This window comes from Callithrix jacchus, chromosome 6, assembly GCF_049354715.1.
Source record: "Callithrix jacchus isolate 240 chromosome 6, calJac240_pri, whole genome shotgun sequence".
Classification (NCBI taxonomy): Eukaryota; Metazoa; Chordata; class Mammalia; order Primates; family Cebidae; genus Callithrix; species Callithrix jacchus.
The window spans coordinates 94,871,966-94,890,730 of record NC_133507.1 but is presented as its reverse complement, the minus strand read 5'-3'; the positions used below and the strand labels follow the sequence as shown (position 1 = coordinate 94,890,730).

At 45.2% G+C, this 18,765-nt stretch overlaps 2 pseudogenes across 2 annotated transcripts in view; one reads left to right on the top strand and one right to left on the bottom strand.

Annotated features, from left to right (window-relative positions):
• Nucleotides 1–18,765, bottom strand: part of LOC100392686 (splicing factor 3B subunit 2-like) — a 48,576-nt pseudogene that overhangs the window by 8,659 nt on the left and 21,152 nt on the right. The window contains exon 2 of the transcript XR_013518966.1: nucleotides 6,988–18,765. This exon is cut by the window's right edge and continues 18,679 nt beyond it. The product of XR_013518966.1 is annotated as a splicing factor 3B subunit 2-like (transcript). The remainder of the gene's footprint in view (nucleotides 1–6,987) is intronic.
• The window catches only part of LOC144576669 (serine/threonine-protein phosphatase 2B catalytic subunit gamma isoform pseudogene), a 16,660-nt pseudogene continuing 6,106 nt past the window's right edge, over nucleotides 8,212–18,765 (top strand). The window contains exon 1 of the transcript XR_013518964.1: nucleotides 8,212–18,765. This exon is cut by the window's right edge and continues 6,106 nt beyond it. The product of XR_013518964.1 is annotated as a serine/threonine-protein phosphatase 2B catalytic subunit gamma isoform pseudogene (transcript).

Below are 18,765 nucleotides of genomic sequence, written 5' to 3'. Positions count from 1 at the left end.
AGAGTGGCCTCCACCGTATTCTCGGCCCTTGGGAACGGGGTCTCAACACCCCTCTCCGGACAGTACTAATGATCAGCCCCACTCGAAGTGGGGCCCCATACCTGCCAGAGCTGCTGCCCCTCTGGGAGGCACCTCCCACAGATGGTGGCAGCCGGGGCCACCCCTTTTTTGTTCATATCCCTTTTTCCTCTAGTGATTTGTATAACTGGAAGGCTCAACACCCCCCATTTTCTGAAAAGCCCCGGGCACTCACAGGACTCCTGGAGTCAGTTTTACAAACCCACCGTCCAACCTGGGACAATTGCCAGCAACTACTCCTGGTGTTGTTTACCACAGAGGAGAGAAGTAAAATTAGACAAGAAGCCCATAAAGCAATACTTGGGGCGGGGGGAAGATCAGCAGAAGACCACCAGGAACAAATTAATGAAATTTTCCCTTCCACCAGGCCCCAGTGGGACCCAAACGCCCCAGCGGGCATGCAGGCTTTGAACAATTTTCACCAGTACTTGTTAGAGGGGGTTAGGGGGGCAGCCCAAAAACCCACCAAAATCTCCAAGGTAACCATCACCCCAGGGTCCACAGGAGTCCCCAGCTGCTTTCCTTGAGTGCCTACAGGATGCCTGCCGCACCTACACCCCTACTGACCCTGAGGCCCTGGAGAATCTGGCTTTCGTTTCCCAGACATCAAAAGAAAATTGCAAAAATTAGAGAGGTTCCAGGGAATGAATCTAACTCAGTTGTTGGAGATCACCCAAAAAGTCTTTAACAATAGAGACGCCCTAGAGGTCAAACAAATAAGAGGGTTGCTAAGGCAGTGATAGCAGCACTCCAGGAAACCCGAGTTCTCTCCCAAGGACCAGAAACTTAGCAGAGAGGCCCAGGGAGACAAAGGCTCAGGCTGACAAAGGCCCAGGCTAGGGCCTAACCAATGTGCATTCTGCCGAAGAGAGGGACACTGGAGAAACGAATGTCCAGAGAGAAGGAGGCAAGGGGTAATACAGGAAAGACAACCAAAGACCATTTTTAGTTTAGAAACCCAGGACTGACAGACCCCAGGCTCCCATCAACTAAGCCCCCAGGAGCCCAGGGTCACTTTAAAAGTTGGGGGCACACCTGTCAGTTTTCTGGTTGACACAGGAGCGGCCCACTCAGTCCTTACTCAGCCTCTGGGACCACTGTCCAGTAGAAGAACAATTATTCAGGGGACCACAGGAAAAACCACATCAAGCCCTTGGACCACCAACCGACTCATTGATCTGGGGAATGGTACTGTCACCCACTCCTTTTTAGTTATTCCTGAGTGTCCATACCCACTTCTAGGACAGGATTTACTCCACAAACTTCAAGCAAGTGTTTCTTTCTTTGAGAGTCAAGCTTGCCTCTCAATTCCTCCTCCCTTGGCATCAGGGCCACCTCAGCAAATCCTCATCACCTGTGCTCTGTCAGACGAGTATCTCTTGCAGGAAGCTATATACTCAGAGGCAAATCAACTGCCAGCATCAGACCGCCTCTGCCAGTTTCAAGAAGAGGTACCTGGAGTGTGGGCTGAGACAAATTCCCCAGGCTTGGCAAGTCACCGTACCCCAGTCATGGTCCAGCTATTGGCAACGGCAACTCCAGTCCAGGTATGACAATATCCCATGAGCTAGGAAGCCAGACGTGGAATTGTTCCACATATAACCAGGCTCCTTAAAGGAGGAATCCTTACTATCTGTAAGTCCTCCTAGAATACTCCCTTATTTCCCATCTTAAAACCAGGAACAAAGGACTATCGACCTGTACAGGACTTAAGGGAGGTAAACAAACGGGTGGAAACTGTTCACCCCACAGTTCCAAACCCGTACACCCTCCTAAGTCTCTTGGACCCAGAACACCACCATTACACTGTCTTGATCTTAAGGATGCATTCTTTTGCATCCCACTGGCCCCTGTCAGCCAGCCTGTATTTGCTTTTGAGTGGACCAACCCTAATACTGGAGTCTCAGGACAACTCACTTGGACAAGGCTGCCTCAGGGGTTCAAAAACTCCCCCACTCTGTTTGATGAGGCACTTAGCCAAGACCTTGCTGCCTTCTGAGCTGAGTTCCCAGAATGCACCCTACTCCAGTATGTGGATGACTTACTCTTGGCTACAAAAACCCAGGAGGCCTGTAAAGAGATCACTCAGTAATTATTAAAAACCCTACAGACTTTGGGGTACTGGGTCTCAGCTAAGAAGGCCCAACTCTGCCAGCCGAAAGGGCAACTGGGCACTGGCACCCAGCTGAGTCCAAGCAGTGCTGCAAATACCCACCCCCACCATGAAACGCCAAGTTCGAGAATTTCTTGGGGTAGTACGGTACTGCAGGCTATGGATTTTGGGATTTGCTAAGATAGCCAAGCCCCTGTATGCCTGCAGTGGAGGAAATTAGCCCTTGACATGGACAGAGATAGAACAACGGGCTTTTGACAAGCTCAAGAGTGCCCTGACTGCAGCCCCAGCCTTGGCTTTGCCAGACATCTCTAAACCTTTCCAGTTGTTCGTGCATGAAAATCTGGGAGTCACTAAGGGGGTGCTCACCCAGATATTGGGACCATGGTCCCGGCCAGTTGCCTACCTTTCAAAAAGACTTGATCCCGTAGCCTCTGGGTGGCCAGCTTGTCTGAGGTCGGTGGCAGCTACGGCCCTGTTAGTCAAGGAGGCGGATAAACTAACCTTGTGGCAGGAGTTAAACTTAGTGGCACCCCACGTGGTGGAGTCGCTACTCCATGGAGCTCTGGGAAAATGGATGTCTAATGCCCGCACAGTCCAATACCAGGCCTTACTTTTGGACCAGCCCCGCATATAATTTCAAAAACCAGTTTTAAACCCCGCCACATTGCTGCCTGACAGCGAGCCAGAAGAGCCCATACATTACTGCCAGCAGACAGTAGATGTCCTCCACACTGTGTGACCTGATCTCACCGATGTACCCCTGCAGAACCCAGAAGAGGTACTGTATACAGATGGCAGCAGTTTCATGATCGATGTAGTCAGGTATGCCGGGGCAGCCGTGGTCACCCTAGAGCGGGTTATCTGGGCCCAGGCTCTTCCACACGGAATCTCAGCCCAAAAAGGAGAACTCATAACTCTGATAAAGGCCTTGGACTGGGTGGAGGGAAAAACTGTCAACATCTACACTGATAGCCGATATGCCTTTGCTACGGCTCATGTACATGGAGCCATTTATAAAGAAAGAGGACTACTTACCTCAGAGGGAAAAGTCATCAAAAACAAAGAGGAAATCCTAGCCCTACTAGAGGCTATATGGAAACCCAAGGCAGTGGCATTAATATACTGCAAAGGACACCAAAAGGGAGATTCACCAGAGGCAAGGGGAAATAGGGCAGCTGACTTACAAGCCAGACAGGCAGCCTTGGGGCCAGTAAAACCTCGGACTCTTCTTGTGACTCTGCCGGCCCCAACCCTGCCCCCTATCCCTATGTATTCACCTGATGAAGAAAACATTGCTGAAGAACAGGGGGGACGACAAGATTCCACAGGATAGTGGACTCTACCGGACATGAGAATTGTGCTCCCCGAGGATCTAGGGTGGACGCTGGTTAAGGACACACACCAGGCCACGCACTTAGGACAAACAAAACTCACTGAGCTACTGAGGGCCAGATACTACATTCCACATTTACATGAAATTGTTAGGGAAACTACTACTCAATGTGATGTGTGTGCCAGGGTAAATCCAAGAGGCAGTAGGTCTAGTCAGGCAGGAATAAGACTTAGGGGTACTAGCCCAGGGAAACACTGGGAGGTAGATTTTACTGAAATAAAGCCCCCAGCTTGTGGCTATAAATACCTCCTTGTGTTTGTAGACACTTTCTCTGGATGGGTTGAGGCTTTTCCTACTAGGTCAGAAAATGCACTGGTAGTAACAAAAAGACTGTTACAGGACCTGGTTCCTCGGTTTGGCTTGCCCCTGACACTGGGATCAGATAATGGCCCTGCATTTATAGCACAGGTTTCTCAGGGCCCGGCCAAAGCCCTAGGCATATCCTGGAAACTACATTGTGCCTATTGCCCCCAGAGTTCAGGGCAGGTTGAAAGAATGAACCAGACCATAAAGGAGACTTTAACAAAATTTATTCTAGAGACCGGTGAAAACTGGGTCAACCTGCTTCCTTTTCTCCTCTTTACCTGATGCACTCCCTATAAGAAAGGCTTCACTCCTTTTGAAATTATGTTTGGAAGGCCCCCTCCCTTACTCCCCAGACTTGCGGACACCGTACATGCTGAAGTCCATAACCATACACTCCTTAAGTCCTTGCAGGCACTCCAGTCTGTTCAGTCCCAGGTGCACCCGCTCATCAGGGGAATTCAACCCACCCCAGTGGACCTCACTGACCAGCTGCTGCACCCCTTCCAGCCAGGGGACAAAGTCCTGGTAAAGAGATTCACCGCCTCCGGCCTAACTCCTCGCTGGAAGGGACCCTACACCGTGATTCTCTTCACCCCCACAGCAGTCAAGGTGGACAGACTGACTGCCTGGATCCACCACTCACATGTCAAGACTGCCCCCCCGATGCGCAATGGAAAGTGGCCTCGTCTTCAACAGACTCTCTAAAGCTAAGACTTTCGCGCTCTTCGCGGTAACCATCCTAATCCCCCTAATTCCTTTAGTGACCTCCCGAAAAGGACCACCCCTGACACCCACCTACTACCGGTGGGTTCTAACAGAGGGTACCTATGGAGGGGAAATACCCTCAAGAACCCTTGGGCCCGGGTCTACCCTCCTCAATAACACCCAGGAGTACGTCCCCCGGCAACCCATAACCTTCTCCCTGGACCTCTGCACCCTAATGGGGGGTAACAAAAATTTCCGTTCATCAGCAGGTATATCAGGGACCATAGTAGGTTGTGGGACTCAGACCCATGAACTAGCCTTACAAACCATAGGATTATACTTATGCCCAGGATCAACCCCAGACAAGAGGTGGAACTGCGGTAACCTGGAGGAGTACTTCTGCCCTCATTGGGGCTGTGAGTCTGTTTCCACTATATCAGGATATATTGTAAATAGGGACTCTTTCATTTCACTCACTCGAAAACCCCCCCCGAGCCCTTGCTCCACCGGCTCTTGTAATCCACTCAAAGTAACAGTCCTATGCCCAGACGGGCGGTGGGCTACCAGAAGGACATGGGGGTTAAGGCTCTACTTGCCTGGATTTGACTATGGGAATCTCTTCACAATCCAGCGTATACCAATGCCCAGAACCGATCGCCCGGTGGGACCCATAGCCGAGGTCCCGAGACCCCCAAAATTCATCCCCAAGGTCCGAACAGCCCCCACTCTTAACTGCCACTCCCACCCCCAACTTGGCGCCAACTTCTAGCCCGAACATTCCCACCCCTCAACTGTTCACAGAAGCCCCCCCCCAGACACAGAAGGCTTGAACCTTTTAAACTTGTTGTCCTCCACACATCAACTACTCAACCAGACAAACCCAGATCTGGGTAAAGATTGCTGGCTATGCTTGAACCCACAGCCACCGTTTTACATAGGCCTAGCAGCACAACCTGATATAGCCCCCTCCTGTACCTCATATACTGAGAGGCAGTTCCACATAACCCTAGGGGACCTAGGGGAGAAGGTAACTGAGAGGCAGTTCCACATAACCCTAGGGGACCTAGGGGAGAAGGTAAATGTTTCCGTTCCCCTAACTATGATCTCACCCACTCCCCATACCGACGTTTTTGCAAAGACACCCTCATTTTGAGTTATAACCGGACAGGTTTTTACTACGCTGCACCTTATTCTGTTTGTTTTGCCTGCACTTTTGGCCTGATGGACTGCATTTCCACCTACCAGTTCAGCAACTCCTCCAGCCCCATTCTGTGTACCCCTGTATATATATTGCCCCAGGTAAATGTGTATAGTGGGACCCAGGGAAAAATTCTCATAGCACCTGATACTGACATTCGTTGGAAACGGGCCCCCATAATTATACCCCTGTTGATGGGACTTGGAATAGCGGGGTCCACAGCTATGGGAATATCTGCCTTAGTCACTGGGGACCAAAATTTTAAAACTCTGTCACACCAAATAGATGCAGATATTACCCATCTGGAGAATTCCATCACTAAATTAGCTGAACAAGTAGACTCATTAGCTGAAATGGTATTACAAAACAGAAGGGGGTTAGACCTATTATTTTTAAAGGAAGGAGGACTGTGCGTGGCTCTCGGAGAATAATGTTGCTTTTATGCAAACAATTCTGGAATCATCCGAGACAGCCTTGCAATGGTTAGACAAAACGTAGACACAAGATAGCACCTTACAGGAACCTCAGAAAATTGGTACCAGAAACTGTTCTCTTGGTCCCCCTGGCTAACATCCTTACTCACTGCATTAGCAGGACCCTTGGTGCTAATGGTCTTAGGGTTAACATTCGGACCATGCCTTTTAAACATGCTCCTCAGATTTATCCAAAACAGAATAGACTCGGTCAAGCTAATGGTTCTGAGATCCAACTATGGGTCCCTGTGTCAAGAAGAGGAAACCTATTACAGATTTAATACTTGTTAAAGAACAGGGGGGAATGTGCTATAGCTGGCCCAGCGTTAGAGCCTGAAAAACACCATTTTATACAAGACAAAACTGTTTTCCAAAATAAGTTCTAACGGCTGCCCCACTCTCCTAGCAATAATTGCTGTTCTTGGCTTCTATAAATAAAACCTGCTAGCTTGCTCTACAATGACCAGCCTTTGCTTATCAGTAGCTGCCAAAATTACTTCTGCTTATCAGCAAGTATTGAAAAGATGCTTGCCCTGCATCCCCTCACCCTAAAAACCTAGGATGTGGTTTTTCAGCTTAAAAACCCCCGCTCTCCCTGAGCTTGGGGCCACAGGTTGGAGAGATGTAAGTCTCCTCTGTGGCCACCAGCAATAAAGACCCTACAATTTGGCATAGTTTTGTCTTGGTGATTATTTCAATCTCGCATCCAATACTTCATGTCCTCCTCAGTCTCTGATGCTGACTATCCCAGGGATGAGCAAGCATCTGTTTCCATTTCCTCTTCCTCCTGCTGAGAGTTCATCTCTTCCTGGTGGCTCTCCTTCAGCTGCAGGATCTTCTCCAAAGCCTGGGGGATCTTGGGGCCCAAAGAGGGGTCATCCATCTCTCTGTTTTCATCTCCAGGGGGCGGTGGGGGACTACGAGGCTGGGGAACAGGGGCTCCCATGGGCAAAACTGTAGGAGTGGGGCCCCACAGGGCCCACTGGAGCCATTACTCGAGGACCCAGAGGAGTGTGCACGCCAATTTGGCCCATGTCTTGGGGCCGAGGGACTGAGGTGCCCATCTTGGCAATCTCCTGCTGTCATTCCTGCTCCAGTAACACAGCTGCCGCTTCTGCTGCTCCAAGAGCTCATATTCCTTCAGTAAATGATCTCCCTGCTGCTTGGCACGCACCTCCTGCTGCATCAGCAATGCCACCTGCTGCTGAGCCAGCCTCAGCCGCTATTCTGACAAGAGCTCCGGCTCACCCACACGGAGAGGAGGCGGGGGCCCCAAATTTGGTGGGTGGGCCATAGGAAAGCCAAGGCCAAGGCCTAGTGGAGATAGTGGGGGTGGCGGAGGAGGCTACAGAGTGGGGAGTCCCATAGGTGGTGGTGGCATAGGAATTCCAGGGAGTTATGCTGACATGGGAAGTGGAGCAGCTTTGTCCCCATCTTCCCCTCTCAAAATGGGCTGATTCAGCATGATGTCAGTCTGGTGGGTGTAGATCTGCAGCTGCTCCACCAGCTCCTCATGACTACCCTGGATCGGACATCTGATCTCTGCCAACTTGGCCTGAAGCTCCTGGGTAGCCCAGGCACCATAATGGCCTGGAGGTGGTGGCAGCAGCAGCGGCAGCTGCAATTCTGCTTTGGGAGGCTCCGGGTGCTTGTTTGCCATCTTAGCCGCAGGAAGGCACACGACCAACACCCCCCCCCCGCCTTTTCTTTTTTTTTTTAAAGGTTACAGTGTTTAATGTCAAGTTACATTTTTTATAGCTAGCAGGATAACAGATGAGTTAATGGGACTCAGACTACATCTAGGGCAATGTTTATCGGGCGATCCCAATGACACCACAATGAGGAAGTAGCCTTAAAATAATCAATGATGGGGCTGCCATCCTGAGGCAAGAGAAGACTGATAGAAGTAGGTGGTGATATTCATGGACAATTATTTGACCTAATGAAGTTATTTGAAGTTGGAGGATCACCTAGTAACACCCTACCTTTTTCTGGGTGACTATGCGAACAGAGGCTATTTCAGTATAGAGTGTGTGCTATATTTATGGAGCTTAAAGATTAATCATCCCAAAACATTGTTTCTGCTTCAGGGAAGTCATGAATGCAGGCATCTTACAGACTATTTCACCTTCAAACAGGAATGTCGAATCAAATATTCTGAACAGGTGTATGATGCCTGTATGGAGACATTTGACTGTCTTCCTCTTGCTGCCTTCTTAAACCAGCAGTTGCTGTGTGTACATGGAGGAATGTCACCTGAAATTGCTTCTTTAGATGACATTAGGAAATTAGGTTTACGGAACCTCCTGCCTTTGGGCCTGTGTGTGACCTGCTTTGGTCTGATCCCTCAGAGGATTATGGCAGTGAGAAGACCTTGGAGCACTATACCCACAACACTGTCCGAGGGTGCTCTTATTTCTACAGTTACCCTGCAGTTTCTGAATTTTTTGCAGAACAACAATTTATCAATTATTAGAGCCCATGAAGCCCAAGATGCTGGGTATCGAATGTACGGGAAGAGCCAAGCAACAGGCTTTCTATCACTTATTACAATCTTCTCTGCCCCCAATTACCTAGATATCTGTAACAATAAAGCTGCTGTGATGAAATATGAAAACAATGTCATGAATATCAGACGGTTTAACTGTTCTCCACACCCCTACTGGCTTCCAAACTTTATGGATGTTCTTACATGGTCTTTGCCTTTTGTTGGGGAAAAAGTTACAGAGATGCTGGTAAATGTGCTCAACATATCCTCTGATGATGAACTCATTTCTGAAGATGAAGCAGAAGGAAGCACTACAGTTCGTAAGGAGATCATCAGGAACAAGATCAGAGCCATTGGGAAGATGGCACGGGTCTTTTCAATTCTTTGGCAAGAAAGTGAGAGTGTGCTGACTCTGAAGGGCCTGACTCCCAGACACGCTCCCCCTGGGTGTCCTCTCAGGAGGAAAGCAGACTATCGAGACGGCCACAGTAGAAGTGGTAGAGGCCCAGGAAGCCATCAGGGTTCTCGCTTCAGCACAAGATCCGAAGTTTTGAAGAAGCCCGAGGTCTAGACTGAGTTAATGAGCGAATGCCGCCCCGAAAAGATACCATACGCCCTGATGGGCCAATGGAATCTATAACCTCAGCCCACTCACATGCTGTGCACAGGAGCGACAAAGGGAAGAAAGCCCAATAATTGGAGTCCTCCTGTGGCTCAGGTGGATCTAAAACTCAAGAACAAATTTTATTAATTTATTATTGGAAAATGAAACTAAAGCAACTCAAACAACTTCACAGGTGATCCTCCAACTTCAAATAACTTCATTAGGTCAAATAATTGTCCATGAATATCACCACCTACTTCTATCATAGTCTTCTCTTCAAATGCAACCTGGAGGCGCGTTTATAATTCAGTCTGCATTTGTTGTGTAAAAAAGGTGACTGTTTTATAAATTCTTTTAATTTATGTTCACTATATATAAAAAGCACATCTGTTTTGTTTTTCCCTTTTTTCTCCATAGTTTTTAAAAATGAATCTGATTGTTGTCAACACATTTGTGAAGTCTTGTGTTGTAAAGGGGAACTTCCCCTAATAAAAGGGCCTTGGAAACCTCAAAAAAAAAAAATCGCTTCTCCTTGCTGCTGCGGCATTGTGAAGGATCTGTTTGCTTCCTCTTCTGCCATAATTTTGTTTTTGGAGGCATCTCCAGCCCTGCAAAACTAAACATGTCAGCATATGCTGCAAAGTCATGGAGAGAAGAATGAATACTTTGTGCTCCTCCCCCAGTTATCCACTGAAAGAGACTCACTGGCTTAGTCAAGTCTGTTTTTGCACTGTTGAATGTTTGATCAGGGAAGCAGAACCACTTGGAGTTATGTGGAAAAAGGAATTTATTAAAGAGACTAAAAAGTGCATATTGTGGAAGGTGATAAAGAAGTCTATAATAAGATCTTGTATGTGGTGGTGGCCATGAAGTTTTGTAAGTCAGCACAGAGAGCACTGGGAAGAAAACTGGGACATGAAGCAAAGGAGAGTGAGAACAAACTGGAACTTGGAAGGACATGATAAAACCCATATCTGCATCCAATCTTGATGTAATGTTTTGGAGAAGAAGCTGGTGTCCTTCATCCCTATACTGCACACATGCCTGATTTAGGGCTCAGAGAAGAAAATGAAGGAGTGCAAGAAGGACCCGGAAGAACTTCAAGCCAGACTGGTCTTCCTCCCTTGTCGGGTGATGTAGCAGATCAGGGACACTGTGCAAATTTCAGTGGCATGTATCATGCTTCAGTTTTTAATGAGTGCTCTACTTATCTTCTTTTTTGCAAATCTTGCACAAACTTCTCCATGGCCCAATTTGTCCCACAACCATATAGGGAAAGCAATTCTGGGTAAGTTGACACCATATAAAAACAAAATTCTAATGTAGATAAGTTGGCACCATACAAAATCACTGCAGTTATGATACATTTATGTTTACAAAAAAAAATTGGAAAGGTATTGGAATAGATTCTGAGGACAATATCTCTGTTGATTGTGAAATTCAGAGTGGGTTGGAGAAGAAAGAACCTCATAGGTGTTGAGATCAAGTAGTCAGGTATTTATTTACTCTAATGTTGCTCGGGAGAGTTAGCCATGTACCCCCATTTCCTGCATAAAACTAAGGAGTTTGTCCTATACCTGCATGTCAGTTGCTTAACTCGGCCATAAAATAAACTTCAAATTGATAATGCTAGAAGCCTTCCCTTTTCAGCTTTTGCCATAGTATTTGGTTTACTTCTAAAACATGTTAAATAAGAGTTTAAAGATCTGTGGTAAGAAAATAGATGAAAATTACACCAAAAAATTCTGACAGCTGAAGATTAAACTATGAAAGCAAATTATCAATCTGAAAATAAAATGTGTTTCTGCATGTATAATTTAAAAAAATAGATAGGACTATTTTCAATCCTGTAAGAAAATACTGAGGTTTTGGCCATGTGTGAGAAATCTCATTGCTCTACATCATAGTCTGTCTTGGTATTGTGAGACTTAAAAATTTTGGCAATCTGGTGGGTGTATAATAGTGTCTTATTTCTGTTTAATTTGGATTTTAGAAGTGGTTCTTTCCTTTGCCTTTGGGCCCTTTCCTCTCTAGTTGACTTTGAGGTTGGTTTGTGGGCAAGAGCTTTGTTGATGAGGACACTTGTTTTCTAAACATAGCTACAGAGTTTTGCCTGGGAAATTTTCAAAGAATTCAAAGTCCCATTTCAAACTTGGAGAATTAAAAGTTATGGAGCTAGTATCCAAGAATATATTTCTAACTAGCTGTCTGAGTGATTATTACACAGCTAGACTTAGATAGACTCCAGCACAGGGCCCTTGAAACTGAAGGTTGTTCTGTCTATACTGTTTTTTCCAAGTCTGTTGTATATTTAGCACTTAAAACACACCTGTATTTGTAATAGTCACATACAAGTGCTTATGTCCCCATATGGCTAGTGGCTATTATATTGAACAATGCAGATCTGTTTAGAAAATTGCTCAATGAGCCGGGCGCGGTGGCTCAAGCCTTTAATCCCAGAACTTTGGGAGGCCGAGGCGGGTGGATCACGAGGTCAAGAGATCGAGACCATCCTGGTCAACATGGTGAAACCCCGTCACTACTAAAAATACAAAAAATTAGCTGGGCATGGTGGTGCGTGCATAATCCCAGCTACTCAGGAGGCTGAGGCAGGAGAATTGCCTGAACCCAGGAGGCGGAAGTTGCAGTGAGCCGAGCTCGCGCCATGGCACTCCAGCCTGGGTAACAAGAGCGAAACTCCGTCTCAAAAAAAAAAAAGAAAATTGCTTAATGATCAGTGTGTATAGTATAGTATGCATTTTGAATGCTGATATGCAATTTGATCTTTAGCATCAGGTTTTATACTTCATGCCTCCCCACTCCCTTCCCATCAAAGTAGGGCCTCACAAAGACTGACCATTCACCATTCACCTTGGGAGGGAGTAGTTAAAAATGTAATATGTCATCCAAAATCCATTTATATTATCAAAAAGATAACATTAGAACACATTTTGTCCAGTAGAGATGTGGACATAGCAATTGATTTTTTTGGGCTGCTTTTATTGATTTGTTGAAGACTGTAAACACTTTGAGCTATCTTGAAACTTAAAGCTTTTTTAATTTAAATTAAATTAATTAAACATTTTTTTTTTTAGTTTTATTTTTCTTTTTTGTGTTTTTATTTCTAAATTAAATTAATTTTTAGCTTTTTGTGGAATGCTTAATTCTGATGTAGGGCTTAATTCTGATGTACAAGCTTTTGTTGGGGGTATGTGACAGTTGTTGGGCATGTAGCTAGAGGCTATCATATTGAACAGTGATATGCTTTCAATATGGTTAGAAAATTGCTCAATTATGTATAGGTGTATGGTTTGATATAGATTTTGAACATGCCAGAAACTCCCTTCTCATGTTCCTGTAAGAAAGATTAAGCATCAAAAGGTAGAAAAAATATACAGTTTATTGTAGAAACAGAATGTGAATTTGTGAGTAACATTTTTACATTTTCTCAGCCACACTTTAAAGTGTAAGCATCCTTAGTAAAAATAAGAAAATGGTAAGAACAGGTTCAACTTTGGAGCTAAAAGAAAAAATGTGTAAGATGAAGAGCCCAGAGGTTGAGGTCACAAATCTGCCATACTTGCTGTTTCCTTTTAAAGTGGAGATGGCACTGATCTCACAAGAGCATCGAGGATAACTTAGATTTTGTGAAATGTAATAACATTTATTATAAATTTTTAAATAAATTTACATACACACACACACACACTCATATAAGCCGTACCTTTGTGTTAATCTTCAGGGCAAAAAACTTCCTTTTCAATTTTTGGAGGTATACTCTCCTGTGTTCTCTCTCACTGTTTCTCTCTCTCCTGCATGCATTTGACTCCTCAGGCCTTCCCCACCCATAAAAGGATTATTAAGATACTTTTGTTTGGGAAAGTTTCACATTGAAGACCTTTCAGAACAGTTATTTGAATGTCTGGGTGTATATATCTTCTCATCTTTTCTGGTGATGTAACAGTTTTGACTTCTCCGTCTGAATTTCCTACAGAATTTTTTTCTTGATATGATTGATGCTGCTCCCTCTTCCTAGGGCCCCTGCCATGGTCTGGCTGTCCTTATCATTCATAGCTCAGTTATAAGGCCCAGTGCCAGGTATGCTTTTGGGAGGCCCCCCTACCCAGCCCCCACCAACCCGCTTCCTGTCAGGCAATTGGCTGCTTCTTCCTCTGGGTTGCTCCTAGGGTCTTTGCCTTAGCTAGCATTTAATAAGCTGTACTCCTGCTTTGTGTCTGTGGCTTCCTCCCCTTGTTCTTTCAGAACCACATGGTCGTATCTCCTGCACAGTTATCTGGCAGTTACTGGATAAATGTATGACTTAAGCCTCATGACTTTAGATAGGTCACTTAAGCACTGAGACCTAGTCTCCTGATCTATAAAATGTGGCTTTCTGCCTCTTGACTGTCACTGAGGTTATCAATAAAGTTGCAGTTGCCAAATCAGATGACTGGGTATGGACTTCCTGTCCTATGACATTAGATGGTGACTGCTGCTTCTTGACCTCCCACCCCACAGTTCTACTCATTGTTACACTTCTTAGAAGATTGATCCTCTGTTGCTCTTGGTACTTGGCCTTAGGATTCTGCCCTGTATCTTGTCTTTCCATAGCTTTCCTTCAGCTGTGCTCATTACTTCTGGATTCACATCTGTCTTGATGGCTCCAGACCAGTCTTCCCAAAATGCATGTGGAGTGTACACACGTGTCCCTGGGTGCACTCAAGCTAAGCATACCCAAGGTAGAATTCATTCCTCCCCTGGAACTGCTCTCTCTCCCTGCATTTCCCAATCTTGATTAGTGTTGTTGTCATCCATGAACATTTCCATTTCTTAATCCCCCCTCACCTAGTGACCAGTGCTGATAGGTCTAGTCCCAAGTACTCTTTGAATTGGTCCTCTCTTCCAACCTCTAGCAGCTCCAGGCCTTCTTCTTCTTCCTCTTCTTCTTTTTTTTTTAAATATTTTATTGCACTTTAGGTTCCAGGGTACATGTGCAAAACATGCAGGCAAATGCCTTAGTGTGGCATACAAAGCCCCTCACTTCTGAACCATCCACCTTCTAGCCTCATCTTCCAAGATCCCTTCCCACTGTGCTCATTTGCACTTTCATGTCCAAGTGCTTCCTTCATTAGAATGCCCTTTCCGTTATTGTCCAACACATTGGTTCTCACATGGTGAGGATTATGAGAACACGTGATTTATTTATTTATTTATTTTGAGCCGGAGTTTCACTGTTGTTACCCAGACTGGAGTGCAATGGTACGATCTCGGCTCACCGCAACCTCTGCCTTCTGGGTTCAAGCAATTCTCCTGCCTCATCCTCCTGAGTAGCTGGGACTATAGGCATACACCACCATGCCCAGCTAATTTTTGTATTTTTAGTAGAGACGGGGTTTCACTTTGTTTTCCAGGATGGTCTCGATGACTTCGTGATCCACCTGCCTCAGCCTCCCAAAGTGCTGGGATTATAGGCGTGAGCCACCGCGCCCGGCCTTATTTTTTAATATATACTTTCAGGCCTATTCCCCCCCAAAATTTTGATTCAGTATCTGGAGTGAGGCCTGTTCTCATATTCTTTATCTGAAAGGTGACAATGTTGAAAAGAGGTGATTGCAAAAATTTTATAAAATTCTACACATATATTGTCCTAGAATGCTTCTAAGTAATTACACTTTGTTTTGTAGTGTAAAGATAAACAGAAATTGAAAATGGGAGGGAAAGCAGCTCCTTCAGTGATTGGGGAGATCAGCTGGAATGGAACCTGCTGCTCTGCCCCAGTTTGCTTGCCATGCCCCCTCTCAGGCTTTCCTTTGTGAGACACAGTTTCACTCTGTCTCAAATTCCTGGGCTCAAGCAATCTTCCCGTCTCAGCCTCCCAAATAGGTAGGCATCACCATACCTGGCTATGTTTTTCATTTGTGTGTGTGTAGCAGGGGAGGGGTAGAGACAGGGTATCCCTATGTTACCCAGGCTGGTCTCAAACTCCTGGGCTCCAGCAGTCCTCCCACCTAAGCCTCCCAAAGTGCTGGAATTACAGGGATGGGCCACCACACACACCCAGCTTCTCCATCTACTTTACTTTTTATTTTATTTTATTTTATTTTGAGATGGAGTCTCACTCTGTTGCCCAGGCTGGAGTACAGTGGTACGATCTAGCTAACTGCAACCTTTGTCTCCCAGGTTCAAACAGTTCTCTTCCTCACCCTCCCGAGTAGCTGGGATTACAGGGGCCCACCACCATGACTGGCTAATTTTTTGTGTTTTTAGTATACACTCACCATCTTGGCCAGGCTGGTCTTGAACTCCTGACCTCGTGATCCACCTGCCTCTGCCTCCCAAAGTGCTGGGATTACAAGCATGAGGTCATGGCGCCCAGCCTACTTTATTTTATTTTTATTTATTTATTTATGAGACAGAGTCACTCCCCTTCCCGATCTCCCAGGCTGCAGTGCAGTGGTGCAATCTTGGGTTCACTGCAGTCTCCACCTCCCCATTTCAAGCAGTTCTCCTGCCTCAGCCTCCCGAGTAGCTGGGATTACAGGCATGCACCACCACACCTAGCTAATTTTCCTATTTTTAGTAGAGAGGGGGGTTTTGCCATGTTGGCCAAGGTGATCTGAAACTCCTGACCTCAAGGGATGCACCCACCTTAGCCTCCCAAAATGCCGGGATCACAGGCCTCAGCCACCACACCCCGCCCCATTCTCTTCAGATCTAGTGTGGAGCATTTTCCTTTACCCCACTGCCACCTCTGATCTGGCTGGGGAAGAGGCTGGCCAGTTTCTATATTCTGCCTCACATGGTCTCAGCCTTGAATCAGATTCCAGCCACAGCCCTGGCAAACAGTCCAGGCAGGCTTTGACCTGATTCATGCTTCCCTCATGTCCTGCCCTGCTCCAAGAGAAACCCTCAATGAATGGGAGACAGGAAACTGGGTCTAAGTGATTCTCACACTGCTCAGGCAGACAATTATGATCCAATTTCTTTTTCTTTTTCTTTTTTTAAATATAGAGCTGGGGTCTCTATGTTGCCTAGGCTGGTCTCGAACTTCTGATCTCTATGTTGCCTAGGCTGGTCTCAAACTTCTTCTAGAAAGAAGTAACATTTGGCAACCAGGTAGCAACAGAAATTGAAAAGTCCCCCAGAAATAGGAGAGAAAACTCTGAGGAAATCCAGAAATACCCCAAAACTATGAAGTTGGGGTGTATAGAGCACCCCTTCATTAAACCCCATCTTAGAAAAATACTGCATTTTATATTTCATATGGGATGTTGCCAACAAAGATATTTTGCTTAATGAACAAATATCAATGTAAAGACTGCATCCAACCAGGTAAGGAAATAACAGGCACACTCTTCCACTAGAGGTTCTCTCCAGAGGACTCTGTGACTATATGAAAAAAAAAGGAGGGGGCAGACCTTCAGCCTCTCCAAACAGCCGCCTTAATTAACCCAGTCTTGCAGTCACCCATGATAAGCACTTGGCATGCACCTCTAAAGGCTCTTCCACATCAAAGACTCCTCTGTTGGAGACCAATGGACCAGACCAGGAATCCTTTTGTCTTCTTCACTCTCACTGGGACTTGCTCATTACCCTTTCTCCTATCTCTTTCTCCTCTTGATGTTAAGTGCTACCTTGTTTGTTGTGGAACGTTTAACCTGTAATATTTATATATTGGTTAAATATACTATTATGTATTGCATACAATATAGACTGACTTATCGAATGGATCGAGTCTGTGTGCTCGTGGCTCTGACTATGGAGTGAATGGGAAGTGCTAAGGAAAACTGTCTCCTTGGGAACTCCATGTAGCTCGTGGCTTTTGTAATTAGAAATTCTCTGAAGAACTCAGAAAATTATTATGAGTTCTTCTTCAATAGAAGTCTGATATGTGGAAAGACACACGCATGTGTGAACCAGGACACCTCTAACCTTGCACTGCTGATGACATGGGGCTTTGAGAAAAAATTGCCTAAACTACTGAGGACATAGATGCCACCAAGTGAGGTATGGGTTAATTCAAGCCGAGTAAGACCACAGGTGAGCAGAATGCTTTGGAAATTGATTATTGGATTAACTCTGAGTTAATTTGGAACACTTGCCAGTCTATTCAGTTGTGTGTGTGTGATTTTTTTAAGTACATAGGCAAAGTTTCTTTCCTAAATAGGCACAGTCTCCAAAACATTACTGAATCTTCCTTTGATCATATTACATTTTGTAATGTCTCTGAGTCATTATTTTAAACATTATTACTTCTGCATAGGGTTTGTAAATATGGGATGTGAACACTGGATTGAATCTGTACAGGATTCATGCATCCCTGGAAAATGATTTTCGGGGGGACATAAATATTGAGTGTGAACTAGTTTCTACTCTTTGTCTCTTTCTCATGAAATATGAGTATAGCAACAACAACAACAAAAATTAAGTTAATCGAGGATTCTGGTTAGTTTGGGTTCATAAATTTATCAAATTCTTACCATATTTTGCTTTAAATCAAAATGAATGAAATTAAATCTATATCCCCTAGTCTAATTCCCTTTACTAAGACTGCATTCTTTCAACAGCTATTAGAGGAACTTTTTTTTGCCCACATATTTTCAAAGCAGTTTCTGGAGCTTACAACACACAGGCCATTATTTAAACTGTAAGAATTCAGAAGCAGAAATTCTACTCACAATTGAACTTCACTGAGTTGGCTGACATGGTGTTTTAAATTCTAATTCTACTGTAAAGCAAACCCAGATTGAAAAGTTAAGGGAAAATCATATGTATTGTTTGTATTGGGAAAGTGCATCATTAACAGAGTCTTTGATACACAACAGCAAGTTCTGTTTAACATGTTTATGCTCCCGGGAGTTTTTCCTAGTGTTCTTCGATTAGACAAAATGTACACAGAGCAGTGTTCCCAAACTCTGAGTGGCACTGACATTAATTTCTAATCACGTTTAAAAAACATTTGTAAAATTTCTACACATTATTAGAAATTAAAAATGGGGCACCATCCTCCAGTATACAATGTGCATGCTAAATCAATGACCATTATTTGATGCACTATCCCCCAAAGAAAAAATATATGGTCTCAGAATGAAGGCATGGAAGCCACAGTGGCTTCTGTTACTATCACCCCCCCAGTAACCCACTTCGGGAATGCATGCTTCCCATTTCCACAATTCTGGGCACCACAGGTGTAGAGAACTCTTCTACCAGCACATAGAAAATACAGCTACCACTTCAACATTTTGGGCACCTTGTGTCCAGGGCCAACATAAAAAAATGGATTAGGGATAACTTCATCCTGGAAAAGGCACATGGCCTAGTCATCAGGAGGAAAGCTGCTCTTACACATTAGAGAAGTGAGCACTCAGCTTAACACCAAGGTGGCTGGCATACATTAGTATTCC